Genomic DNA, 13,797 nt, shown 5'->3' with positions numbered 1-13,797 from the left:
TATATATATATATATATATATATATATATATATATATATATATATATATATATATATATATATATATATATATATATATATATATATATATATTACCACACCTATCTATCTCTAACTATTTGAATATCCAATATTATATTGTTTTTTACATTTTATCTTCTATAATTTGCAAATACCTTTCTATTACCAACCTTGTCTTAAACCAACCTTTTATCCTGTATCCATACTTTTTATCTTTCATACTATTTACATCTCCACCTTTATTTTTTCTCTTATCTTTCTTACCTACAACTTTATTTTTTCATGTTCAAGCTATATTAAGAGATATTAGATGCATTTAAACTAAATATAGCTACTTGAATTACTCAAATAGAGAGAAAAAGTTACACACAAATCTTAATTGTTTTGGTCCTACGACTGTAAATAGTCATTTTATTAATGTTGTAAGAAAATATGAAGTAGAAACCTTAAAATGCATTATGTTTCGTTTCCAATTTTTTTATTTATGTTAGGGAATATCAAGGTTTAGCAAGAATTATCAAGTTCGATTACCATTTGGAATGTATTTGACAAGTGCCTGGTTAAATTCTTAAATGAAACAGAAGAAGTCGCATCTTCTTCCTTTGTCTCTCTCTTTATCTCTCTCTCTCTTTTGTGTATGCACTAGAGAAAACTATGGCTGCGTTCGAGGAGACGCTATTTAGCGCTATGAGTGTGCTCTGTCCTTGTTTGTTTTTGAAAGTTGAACAAGAACAGAGGACGCTCATAGCGCTAAATAGCGTCTCCCCGACCGCAGCCTATGAATTAGGCTTGGTTCGATAAACCATATGGCTCGGTGTATCGCTCGCATCGATAATTAGTACAAAGTCTCCGTGTCTCCATTTTTCTCCGAGAGGCCAACTTGAAATAATTCACGCGCCTCCACCAGTGAAAATGTTTTTTATTGCGAACGGCCGGCACGCGCGTGCGGCAGAAGTTACTTTTGGAATCATTACCGCGACACGAACCACGTAACGGTATTATATTATTTTACTCCATAAGAGTGCGCGCTGTTTACACCGGCCTCGGCGAAACCACCTCGTAATGCCACGGGACGCGGTGCAAGAAGGTGCGTGTGAGAGCGTCGAGTATACGCACACGCGCGCGCGTGCATCGTCCTGGGTTGTCGTCCGTTCTTTTTTACACGGTGAGGAATCGGGGCCCCGAGGCCCCGCGACGAAGGTAAGGTGGCCCGAGCCATCTGCCCTCGGATTGCGGCCCTGCCGAGGAGGGCAAGCGAAGGAGCGAGAAAACGAGAGAAGGAACGCGAGGGAAATAGAGAGAGAAAGATAGAGGGAGGGAGGGAGAGAGACGAATAAAAATCAGGCCCCGAAAGCGTTACCCAGCTGGCACGCGTCTACCTCGCAGCCATTATCGTTAAACAGGATCACATCGCGAGGACTCCGACGAGGATTTCTTCTTCTATCCTCTCCTCCTCCGCTCTACAGTCGTCTCTTTCCTTTGCCGTCCCTCCACGTCCCACCACCTCCCCGCGAAGCCGCTCTCTTCCTTAAGTCGCTCGTATTACTCTTGCTGCTCGGAAGCACCTGCCGCCACCATGCCGGTGTTTTCGTCCTGAGGATACCTCACGCACAACACAAGGCTGGTCGGACACCGTGGACTTGCGAAAAAATTACTTGCGAATCGCGAATGGAAATCGTGCGAGGGCGGTCGATTTGTTTTCCTCTCGGACACACTACATAAGTAATGACTTGCGTGCAACAGGATCGATGTTGATTCATATTGATGGATTTATCGTTCCTATCGTTGATATAGATATTAGGGAATAGATTAGCGATAGGTAATTTTTTAATAAAAATTGTTTTTTTTTATATTAGGATCGATTTGTTTAATAAATCGAATACCACGGTGTAGTATAATTAGCTATAATGTATACATAATTATAATAATATAATTATAATTATATAAAATATTATAATATTATTTTTATAATTACTTATAATTATATATTTTTTTGCTACACACAAGGAAAATTATTTATTATTTATCATTGTTTATACACTGAGAAAAAATTTACTAAATTTCATAAAACTTTTGTTTGAATAGTACTGTGAAGATATTTGTTTAAATTAAGTAATTATTATTTATTTAAATTAAGTAATTATTTTCTAAAATTAAAGAAACATTTATATTTAAAACTTCTTTATTTAATTTTAGAAAATAATTACTTAATTTAAATAAATATCTTCACAGTACTATCCAAACAAACGTTTTTTGAAATTTAGTAAATTTTTTTCTCAGTGTATCTTATTTTTAACGTAACGATATTACGTAATAATATTACTATAGTACATCATAAGAATATCAGAACGCACATTACACTGCATTTACTACTTATCGCATACTTTTTACATCGCCACTGCACCGAATTATACTGAGGGAGGAACGACCTCAAAGTCAGCAACGTGATTCATTCTGACGATAGCATCGGTTTTTCTTATTGGCCGACCCGCATAATTCCACCGATCGCGAGACTCGCCGATTATCGAATTCTTCGTTCTTTCCCTCCTCTTTACTTTCGTTCTTCTTCGCTTTATATATCCGTCAGATTACTTAGCTAAAAGAGGAAAAATATTTTGGTCACCCGCGAACATACGTTTAATTTGGTTACACCTTTATGATTCTAAACGTAGGGATGAGAAAATGGCCACTGGACGCGGACCATAAATTCAACGACCGGACGGCTGGATTAAAAACGTATATTCGTGACTCTGATGCACTCGCGAAAGCTATGTAAGGCTTGGTATATAAAGGAGTTACGGGGGCAAGAGGAAGGAACGACAAAACTTATAATTATATATTTTTTTGCTACACACAAAGAAAATTATTTATTATTTATCATTGTTTATACACTGAGAAAAAATTTTATTAAATTTCAAAAAAACGTTTGTTTGGATAGTACTGTGAAGATATTTGTTTAAATTAAGTAATTATTATTTATTTAAATTAAGTAATTATTTTCTAAAAAGAAAAGGTCCGAAGAAACGATAAGAGCGGAATATCGTGTTTGATTCAAGCCACATCTACATATCTTGCCTGTCGTATGCATGGATCAGTAGTCTCTTGCGTGATATTTGATATGCTATCTGATATTTCGGCAAATGTTTTCGGGTATATGCTCTTCCAAATACATGTTCATGAATTTATACTGTCTTTTCATTTCACTTCTCAACACACAAATCTAACGAAATTTTTATTTTATGTCTCTATACTTGTGTATCAAATTTAACTTTTAAGTAGCTCTTAATATATAAGTCACAGAAACTAGGATCTAGTCAATCGGAAGACCGACTGCAAAATATTCATGCTAAATTTTGAAATTTTTAATATTTGACATTTAATACAAATGTAAATGAATAATTGTCACAACTTTTATGATTAATTGTAGAACACATCACTAGTTTTCGAGATGTGAGAATCTCTATCCACACACACATGAAGCTGCGCAATACGTTTCGTGCCGATTTCGACTATGAGTGACAGTTCGTCACAATTCAACAATCTGTAGTTTTCTATTATAAAATGATATCAGGAAATTTGCTCCAAATAATAAAAAAGGAAAATGAAATTATTCAGAAAGAAATTATTTACAAAAAGAAAACTTAGTGTGCCCGGATTGCAATAACAATTTCAATGTTATCTACAAATATTCTATAATCTTACTGTGGAATAAAATATGTTTTAGAATTCTCTGAGATGCATTTTAACCCTCAGAAACCGCACTATAATAGTCATCTTATTTTACCGCACTGGGTTACCTACATCCGATTTTCTTCTTTTACTTATATTTCGAAATCTAATGTATTAATTCTTTTTTTTTATCGATTTTCCAGATATTAAGGAAAAATAATGTCATTAAAAATGTCACAAAAATTCCAGAACTCAAAATATTTTGAAAGAAATAAGAAGAGATTTCTATAATAATTACGAAAAAATCATGCTTTTTATTTTTAATTATAAAATTGCTTCGAAAACAGATACGAGCATTTCAATATATAAAAATCTAAAGGATTTGATCTAAATTTTTCGAAAAAAAATACATTATTACCTATAGTTTAAAAAGAAATAATTATTTTACATATTTTAGCATGAGTAATTTTAAACTTTCATCAAATATATTATTAACTTGAAATATCAGGTTTTCCCTGGAAAATGATGTATTATGATTGTATATGTGTAAAAAAACTTTATTTGCTTAATATTAATATAAATATTAATATAATATTAATATAATATTAATATAATATTAATATAATATTAATATAATATTAATATAATATTAATATAAATAAATAAAACTTTGCACTAGTGAAGTATTATTACCCGCGATACTCCGACGTAATAACGTTGCTATCGCACTGGGTATACGTAACCCATAGACGAACTTCGCGCTTTCGTACAAAGTTATTTCGGACATATAGCCTTTCATTCACGATTTACGTATTACATTTTTCTCTGTCTTACTTTATGTCAACAAACAACTCTCGAATTTCCGTCTTTTTATTAGTGATGCGGTTTCGAGACTGCGCACGCAAACATTTTTCTCCTTTCACTTTAATATAAAAGAAAACGCACAAAACCTGTGAAAAATGGTTTTTGGTCAAATTGGCTGAAATTTTACTATGTTATAGTATGTTATACTATGTTATTTTACTATGTTATAGTTTTCGCCATGCTGATAAAAAGTTATTATTGCACTAAGTCCCAAAAGTCAACATTTCCCAAGATATAAAGGGTCAAAGTAGTGAAATATGGTCATCCGCAGTAGTAAGACGTATGTTATAAGTATAAGTGATATTTATATAATATATTAGTATATTATATAATATATTAGTATATAATAGTATTAGTATATAATTAGTATATAATTAGTATTAGTATATAATAGTATTAGTATATAATTAGTATATTATATAATATATTAGTATATAATATATTATATAATTTATATAATATATTAGTTTAATAATATTGCCAAAAAGATTTCTCTCAATTATGAGTGCAGCAATACTGTTGACACGACAGTATTTTCTTGCCATGCAAAGTGGTTTAACTTCAAGGTACGATCAGTACGATATCTCATTAACATTGACAGTTTACAAGATCATGCAGAAATAATTTATTGACCTTTCAACAGTGCATGCAGAACGAATGAATAATGAAACGGCGAGTTACGTATTAGCTCGAGGTATTCAAAGAGCGCCGCGAATGATTGCTAAAGTCCGCGGAAGGTCAAAGGATAAATTGGAAAACTTCGATGACCACCGTGGAATTTTAACGGTGAGCGTCCGTCTCACCATTAAATTTAAACGAAATCGGTCGTGAGGAGAAGTCGCACCGGCGAGTCCATTATTTCTTCGAGCGATTCTGAGCAACGACGTCCGCAATTACTCGCGATTTGTATCACGACGTGATATCTCGCGGCATCAGATAACATCCGCGAGAAACCGCGACCAATGTCCCGGCGTAATCCCATTTAAACGAACACCTCACCAAACAGGATACCGCTGCCAATACCCTCTTTATGCAAACAAAGAGGCAACACCTGGCAGAACGGCGCCCATCCTACGGATGTTTTTGCCGCGGCAGCACAGCGCCGCGTCGTTCGACTGCCACTGACCAAGTCGCAAAAGTTTAAATTGCCGACGTACACATTGTAAACTGACCACTTGTTAGTGTATACTCCCTCTCCCTCCCTTCGCTCTCTCTTTCTTTCAGTTTTCTTTCTCCTGCAGCCACCCGCCAGAGCCCCTCTGTCTGCTTTATTTTTACAGGCCGCCCTCATAGCACCGCGTGACGATAAATGGAGCCTCGCACATGATCCTTTTTCGGCCAATAACAGTTGGCGAACACGCGAAAAACACTGAAAAAACCGCACAAAGCCTGATACAATCAACGCGTGATAGGTTCGAGATAAAAAAAAAAAAAATATAATAAAAGAAGAGAGAGTGACAGAATGAGGAGGGTTGGAGGGAGGAAAAAGCGATGGCGACTCGAACATCGTCGCAATTTTGATAAAATAAAACATTAACTGGAAGAGACACCGCGAGAAATGAGAAATTATGGCGTTGCGTCAACGTCAACAGGAAGCAATTACTGTTTCCCCTCTGGATGAAGCGTTATTTCTTTTCCGTCAATTTGCTCGCGAAAAGTTACCGTGTGGTGCAAAAAAATTAATTTACTAGAGATTACCGGCGGTATACGTGTGCATACTAATGCTCATTATGGCTATTACCGCGACGTTTAGAAAGCACCATAGAAAGAGGAGGGCGTACTAGGTGGCGGCGGGACGCCGTGCGTTCGAGATCTGCGTATCTTTTTCGTTCCAGAGAGAGAAAAATAAACTTAGGGAGTTGCTCGATACTTCTTTCGACGCTTCTTCGCGTATTCCGATCAATTTATGTAATATATCTTTATTTTTTATTAAAAAAAAAACAACTTGATATCTTTAAGTATTTATGAATTATCGCAGCGAAACTAGCGCAAAATGCTATTTTGAGGAAATCGCGTTTAAAGATTGAGAATAACATTAAAGCTAAAGCAATGATAGGAAATCGGCTATATTCATTTTATCAAATGAAATAGCGATCTTTCTTTTTCTCTGAAGAGCAGATAAACAAATTCTATCCGTCTGAGATAGCGACAGTATAAAAGCGCGTCGCTATTTAATAGCGTCGCTACAAAATGACGCTTTCAGAATTAAAAAAATTCCAACTCGTTCTCCCGAAATCGCGACAAAACCGCAAAATTGAAGTTTTTCTTAAATTAACAATATCTCATTTAATGTTATTAACATTTTTTTAAATTACTAATGTTTATTTTATTCATAAAAATTTATTATTGCAAAGACTATTTATTTATTGCAAAATAAATTTATTACTAATTATTTATGCAAAATAAATTATTTATGCAAATAATTTATTTATTGCAAAAGACTAACTTTATGTATGTTAATTTATTTGTCCTCAATAGTCGTTCAAATATTACCAAATTTTCAATCTACTTGGTGCCCTTAAAGCAGCGTCGAACATATCATTATAAAGCGCAAGTCAGTCATGTAAGCGAAGCAAAATCGAAACATAAAGCGAATCATAAATCCAAAAGTGCATTTTAACTTTTATAAGTTATAAATCTACTATTATAAATTTACTATTTATGATAGTAGATTTATTTTATTTGAAATATACTCGGATACTTGGAATATTCTTATCTTACTTGTGAATTGTGTGGCTCTATTCCTCGATCGAGCTGTAAAATCCTTCACTCCGGTCCTCCAGTCCACAATTCCTCGACTCCGCTCCGTCTTTCATCCGCAGCTATCACAAACTCAGATTTTACTTGAATTCACCAACTTTACATACGTGAGTGTACAGTGGTTATCTTCCCGCCACTCTGTTCTCTACCCTTCGCTGGAAAAGCCGTGCAGGAATCGAATCTGATCGTCGCGAAATCGGCCAAGCGACCAGCTGCGAACAACCGCGTGCAGGTGCGTCCTTTCGCCGATGCGAGGCCGATTCCTTCGTACATGACGCGTTTCTCTGCTGCACGTCCGGAATTCCTCAAGGGCAATTAGGAAAATTCCGTTGCTTCTCTTATGAAGAGAGAGAACCTGGAACAGGTTGACAACGATGCTTATCAATCCACTGGAGCTTCCACCTATCCGCGATCCCTGGGTCTTGATAATGAATATGTTGAATCCTCATCCGACTCATGTAGACTCATGTAGCCGGATAGCCCCAAGTAGTGAAAAATGTGATATGGTGCAAAAGAGTTGAAGTCGAAGAAATCACACACATTAATAAAAAATATTCCCAAAAATCACACACAAAAATTGTCACTTTCAATATCACTTCAATGTACTTCACTCTCCTGCACGCATCTCCTGCATTACATTCTTCATATGTTGATGACACTTTTACCGTATTTATCCGTAATTTCACACAAACCACGCACATACACATCCGACACTGCATTCCTGTATCCTCCATTGTGTTGTTCTTTAATTTTGCTGTTTTTCCACTTTTTCACAATACGATCCGAATTCTAGTGCTACTGGCAGCGCCCACGTGGTGGCAAACCACGTGGAGATTGTGTCTACTTTATATTCAAGAACTCCATATTAAATAAGAATGATTGTTTTGCGATTTTAGAATGACTAAAAGACAAGCACTGATATTACTGTATTAGCGAATGTTGCAATAAACTTCTCTTTGAAGATATATTTATTATAAAAAAAATAAAGAAATTGTACTGTTGTAAAACATCGTGTTCATAAAATATATTACGGCATAAATGGTATATGTTACAATAAATATATAAATATACCTTATCGTTTCCAGTTATTCTTTCCATAGATTTTTTCATTATAAGTGAATAATAAATCATTATAAGTGAAAATAAAGAAAATGACACTAATGTGTAGCTTCATATTAGCCATATTGGAATATCGCCATTTTGAATTTAAACTATAGCCATCTACCTTTTTTAAGTAGAACCAACGAGGTAGTGCCTAAATCACCGACTATAAGCAAATTTTCGTCGCACGAAACCCGAACAACGGACCCCGAAGGGTCCGGAGATAAATTGCAGAAGGATGACATTATCGACAAGTTTTAGTTATCCGATGTGAGTACCTGGACACTCAGTGCATAATAAAATGTTAATCTTATAATTTATAGTTATCATAATGTTTTATCATTGTGTACAAAAATTTATAATTGTAAAACTACATTTATACAGTTATTATCAATGCCAATTTGATATAAAACTTACCGACGGTAGGTTATTAAATAAGTAGGTGGATTATTAAACATTTTTATTTTAAATCCCGTCTCAAATCGATAACTTTTAGGGTATATATTCATAGATATTTGAATTTTATATTTAAGATCATAGGATGCTGAATTACCAGTATCCGAATGCGGTCTCTAGGAATCTAAGTGCCACGAAAGATAGTGCCGACTACACCACATGGTTAAATTGAACATCATCGCGAAAAAAGAATATTATTTAGATTTCTAATAAAATATTGCGATAAGTTGTTAAATTTTTGTTAGCTACTAAGATGGTTTATAAATTATTTGTTAAGACGACTTTATAACAATGGGAAGACGTAGACTGCATCTCAAACGAGACAATAGCATATGTGAAAAGTTTTAATTGTTTCAATTGCAGTGATAAATTAATATCTGGCTGTTTATTTTCGAGAATTATTACTAAATTTTGTAAGCCAGTATTTTTTATAAGTACTGTGATTTTATTTCTTATCTTAGATTAAGTTAAATTACATAAAGCTATTTTGACAAATAGACGCTAAAATTTTATATTTAAAAATTTATTGAAATATTTTATTACTCACTGATAACTTTACAGATCTAATAAATAATATACTTTTTTGCTATACGTGATAATATTCCATTTGGTACATTGGACTACGTGGTAAAGTTGACCCTGTCCCTCGCAACGCTCAGGCACCTGGAGAAACCGGCACTGAAATTCGAAATTTGTTTATTACACACAAAACCTGTATCGAATAGTTAAAAACAACCGATAATATCATCTTTCTTAAATTATCTCTAGGTTCCATTTGTCTTTACAAAAATTTGCCCAGACCTGGTTCTCGACAGTATCGAATGAGATGCGCGTATGGAAATTCTGTAGTTCAATTCTATAGTTCTATCCTATAGTTGGTGTATCAATCAGCATGTTCTTTTTAGTTGCACTGCTGCAATAAGTTAGAGTGAGAAAAAATATATTTATCTTATTTCAACTTATTATACTAGTTCAGTAGTGCAGCTAAAAAAACAGACTAATTGATTTTCGCATACGTATTCACACATTGTCGAAAACTGGGTCCTTAATTGATGCTGCTAATTTACTTTTCTACCAAGATATGAATGCGCCCTTATAGTGCATTCGGTCGAAAATAGAAAGCACACACTTTTACATAAAGACATAATGCATAATGCATAAGAAAACTGACTAATCGGAGACATTATTTTCATCGTGGCAATAAAAATCAGAACTCTGATTAGTTCCTTACAGATTATGATTCATCATAGACCATAGACTTAGTATAGTGCGTGTTCTCAATGTTTCTTATAGTTTGAACGCGTTAGGAAAGAGAAAAAGATAGCATGCCATTCTGTCTTTCTTTAGCATCGTTAGAAAAAGATAAAATAGTGATCGAAAGTATGCTATCTCTTTCTATTCTTTGACGCCCGTTCAGCCCAATACGCAGTCTATGTATATTAAATATATGTATAGGCTTTGATTCACTTTCTTATGTTTTTTACACCATGGTGTAGTTTGAAACCGAACAAGAAATCTTGCCAGTACTTAACTAGTTGGTTGACGTAAAGGTGCCAATACATAGGAGCATTCCAGCGTCGAATGTTAAAGCGTTAACACTCAATCAACGTATCAGGTTCTAGAAGTATACTTGTAGTTCTTGCGGAAAGTGGCACGTCGATTGGCTACCGCTTTAACGTTCGACGCTCGATGCTCCCATATAAAAGTACCTTAAGTATACATGGCCGGTCTCACATCGTTTTGTTTCGTCCGTTAAAGCTGGCCACACATACTTTCCGTAACAGTAACAGTAAGACGTAACGTAAGAATTTATCAATTACGATGGAGTATTCATAAAAATGGCGACCTTATAATTCGATGATTCTCAACATGATTGATCAATTCTTACATTACGTCTTACGGTTACTGTTACGGAAAGTATGTGTGGCCAGCTTAACTTGACGTGAGACGTTACCACGTGTCTTGATACTAATGGATTATAGGTTATGTGTTATGTCTCTATGCAAGAGTGTGTTTCTCGCTGAATTTGCTATTAGTCGTGCTGTAAAATCACAAAACAATCAAATCACTATTTATTTCAACGTTCCTAAAAGTTAAATAATTGACTTTAATATAGACTTATATTAAAAAAATTTAATATAGATTTTAGATAGTATAGATTTAAAATATCGAGACTCAAGCGGACTCAAGCGGACTCAAGCGGACTCAAGCGGACTCAAGCGGACTCAAGCGGATTCAAGCGGATTTAAGCGGATTCAAGCGGATTTACGTGGACTTACATGAGACTCACGCGAGACTTACGTGGACTTCTCAAACACGTGGATTTCCGAAGCACATGGATTCTCGATCCTGGTTGACTATTGGAATAAATTAGCAAAACCAATTATTTGCTATTTTCTAACAAATTATAAAATTAAGTAAGCAAGATTTTTAAACATCAAAGATGGCTTTGAAATTCCTGCTTGCTTGATTTTAAAATCTATTAAAAAACAGTACAAATAATCGATTCTACTGACTTACTTCGATAGACAACTAGCTTCGATCTATATACGAGTTTGCACAAAATGACAATGTAACACATATTAAATATCTAACAGCTCGCTTGGAACTATATCGATTTTCCGCTTTTGCAAATATATTATGCACTAACATATCTTTACTAATACATAAATTTATTAAAATTTATAAGAGATATCATTATAAAATAACTTTTTTCTAACCACGTGTTTTCAAACTATCTACTAAACTACGCTATTAATGCACTACTATCAATTAAAAAAAAAAATAAATATCAATATTAATATAAATTATGAATATCAATTGAAAAAAATGCAGAACATCAAGTTTCGAAAAACTGCTGTAAAAATTATTGTAATAATATGTATTTAAGTTTTTTATACCATGGTATAGTTTGAAGCCGAACAAGAAATCTTGCTTGTGCTGAACAAGTAGGTAGCTGAACGGCGTAAGTACGCGGCCGGTCTTACGCCGTTTCGTTTCGCCCCTTAAACTTGGCACGAGACATTACATCTCTTGATACTAACGGATGTTATAAGCTGAACGCAACACACTGAACTGAATGCAGAATAAGCAGCGATCAGAAGATTCTAAAGTTCATATATGCTACATCGGAGATTCTAACTGGTTGCTCAATAGAAATTGGAGGCTTTAGGAGAGCCAATCGACAGTCTGAGTTCCCACACCCGGGTGTATTTTATTACTAGAAGTGCTGTAATATATGTAACATATACTAGAGAGTTCTAGTAATAAAATGCCCGGATGAAGAATCTGAACGCATCCTAAACTGCGTTCTGAAGTTCACTGCCAGTATTGAAAATTTATAGTTCATGTTAGGTATACTACAGAATTTCAGCACTGGCAATGAATTTCGGAACGCAGCCTTAAGCCAGGTACAGACTTGTTGCGTATCCTCGTAACGTATCATCGTAACGTTACAAACGTTAATACGATACGGTGTAACGCGACCAAATTTGCTTCCCATGTCATCATGGCGTATATGTAATATCCATACGTATCATCGTGAGTTTCCCAGTTTGTTATACGAATATCCCAGATACGCAACAAGTCTGTACCCGGTTTTAGCGTGTCAAGCGTCGTGTCGTCCGTCGTGTCACGATTTAAATTAATCAAATCGTCCCATTTTATTGCGTAATTTTACGACGTTGACTAATAAAATTATAAATATTCTAATAAATTCGCTCACTTTTTGCATTTTCACTTTTCATTCGCATACCGTCAAGAATCAAGCCCCTGATGAGTGATAAAATGTATGAAGAAATATAGTATATGTACAATAATGCTTTCTAATGAATACTAGTTAACGAATACTAGAGAAATACACGGATTATTGAAAAGTGGTTAGTATTAATTTAATAACATATAATATGTAACTTCACGGTTTCAACTATTTACTTCATTAACCTTATTAATAAATTGCTTGCTTTCCAACAAGAGACACAAGTCGACACAAACATCATTCTATCTTTGTTCCACATTTAGTGAGTAACAAAGATAGAATGATACTTGTGTCGACTTGTGTCTCTTGTTGGAAACCAACCATTATACAATATATTTTACAGACCCAATATTTTTTTAAGACTACATAAAGAAAATATCGTCATCTAATAATGTCAGAATTATTGCGTTGTATCTATCCATTACTGATTTATCAGTATTTTGCAGAAGTAGAAGTTTATGTTTTCGCTCTACAATTACGCTCTACAATTTCGCTCTACAATACTTCACGAATGCACAGATCGCACTATCCAATAGGTTCAGGACATAGACTTATATATAGACTGCTGATTTGCGTGAGAAAGTTATTGTGTGAGAAAATTAGAAAGAGAAAGATGTCTCGTATTAGATATACGATATTCCATAACAGGCATAACTGCTACGTCACTCTATGTATATGCAGAAAGTCTCCTTTCGCGAAAAAATGTCCCAACAGCACTGCATGTGCGCCGTTACCTCTCTTTTCTCTTATTTGATAACAAGGGATCACATACATATATCTTCTCTCAATTCGTTTGACTTGCATCTTCCTCTTCGCGAGTGACTATCCTTTTTTTTCGTTTTTCTCTGTTCCGACTCTCTCCTGAACTCTTTTATACTGTCTGTGTATAAGAAAATAGAAAGATACTTAATAATAAACTAATAACTAAATAAATGTTTATATATACGCACAAGCAGCGAAAGAAAAATGAGATACAATCACTGACTTATCTAAATGCTTTATTAATCAATACATATATTTAACATAAAAATTAAATCAAAATTAAGAAAACTAATATCAATAAAGATTAAATGTGGTGACAAAAAAAATATATATAAATCTATTCCTTTTAACATTTACTGAAAGATTATATAAATGAAGAATATGAATGTAGGATACCGAAGTTAGGC

General features: G+C 34.2%; 1 long non-coding RNA gene across 1 annotated transcript; it reads right to left on the bottom strand.

The window, feature by feature from the left end:
• Positions 1 to 4,957: 4,957 nt before the first annotated feature.
• LOC116848735 lies at positions 4,958 to 13,673 on the bottom strand. Its single transcript, XR_004379009.1, has 3 exons — positions 11,772 to 13,673; positions 7,276 to 9,549; positions 4,958 to 5,923 (listed from the first exon to the last, which is right to left on the bottom strand). It is a non-coding gene; the product is annotated as an uncharacterized LOC116848735 (long non-coding RNA).
• Between the last annotated feature and the right edge of the window lie 124 nt (positions 13,674 to 13,797).

This window comes from Odontomachus brunneus, unplaced genomic scaffold, assembly GCF_010583005.1.
Source record: "Odontomachus brunneus isolate Ranch 3 - 2012 unplaced genomic scaffold, Obru_v1 Obru_scaffold_099, whole genome shotgun sequence".
Classification (NCBI taxonomy): domain Eukaryota; kingdom Metazoa; phylum Arthropoda; class Insecta; order Hymenoptera; family Formicidae; genus Odontomachus; species Odontomachus brunneus.
Note: the sequence above shows the minus strand (reverse complement) of the source record. Positions and strands in the feature narration are given on the sequence as shown.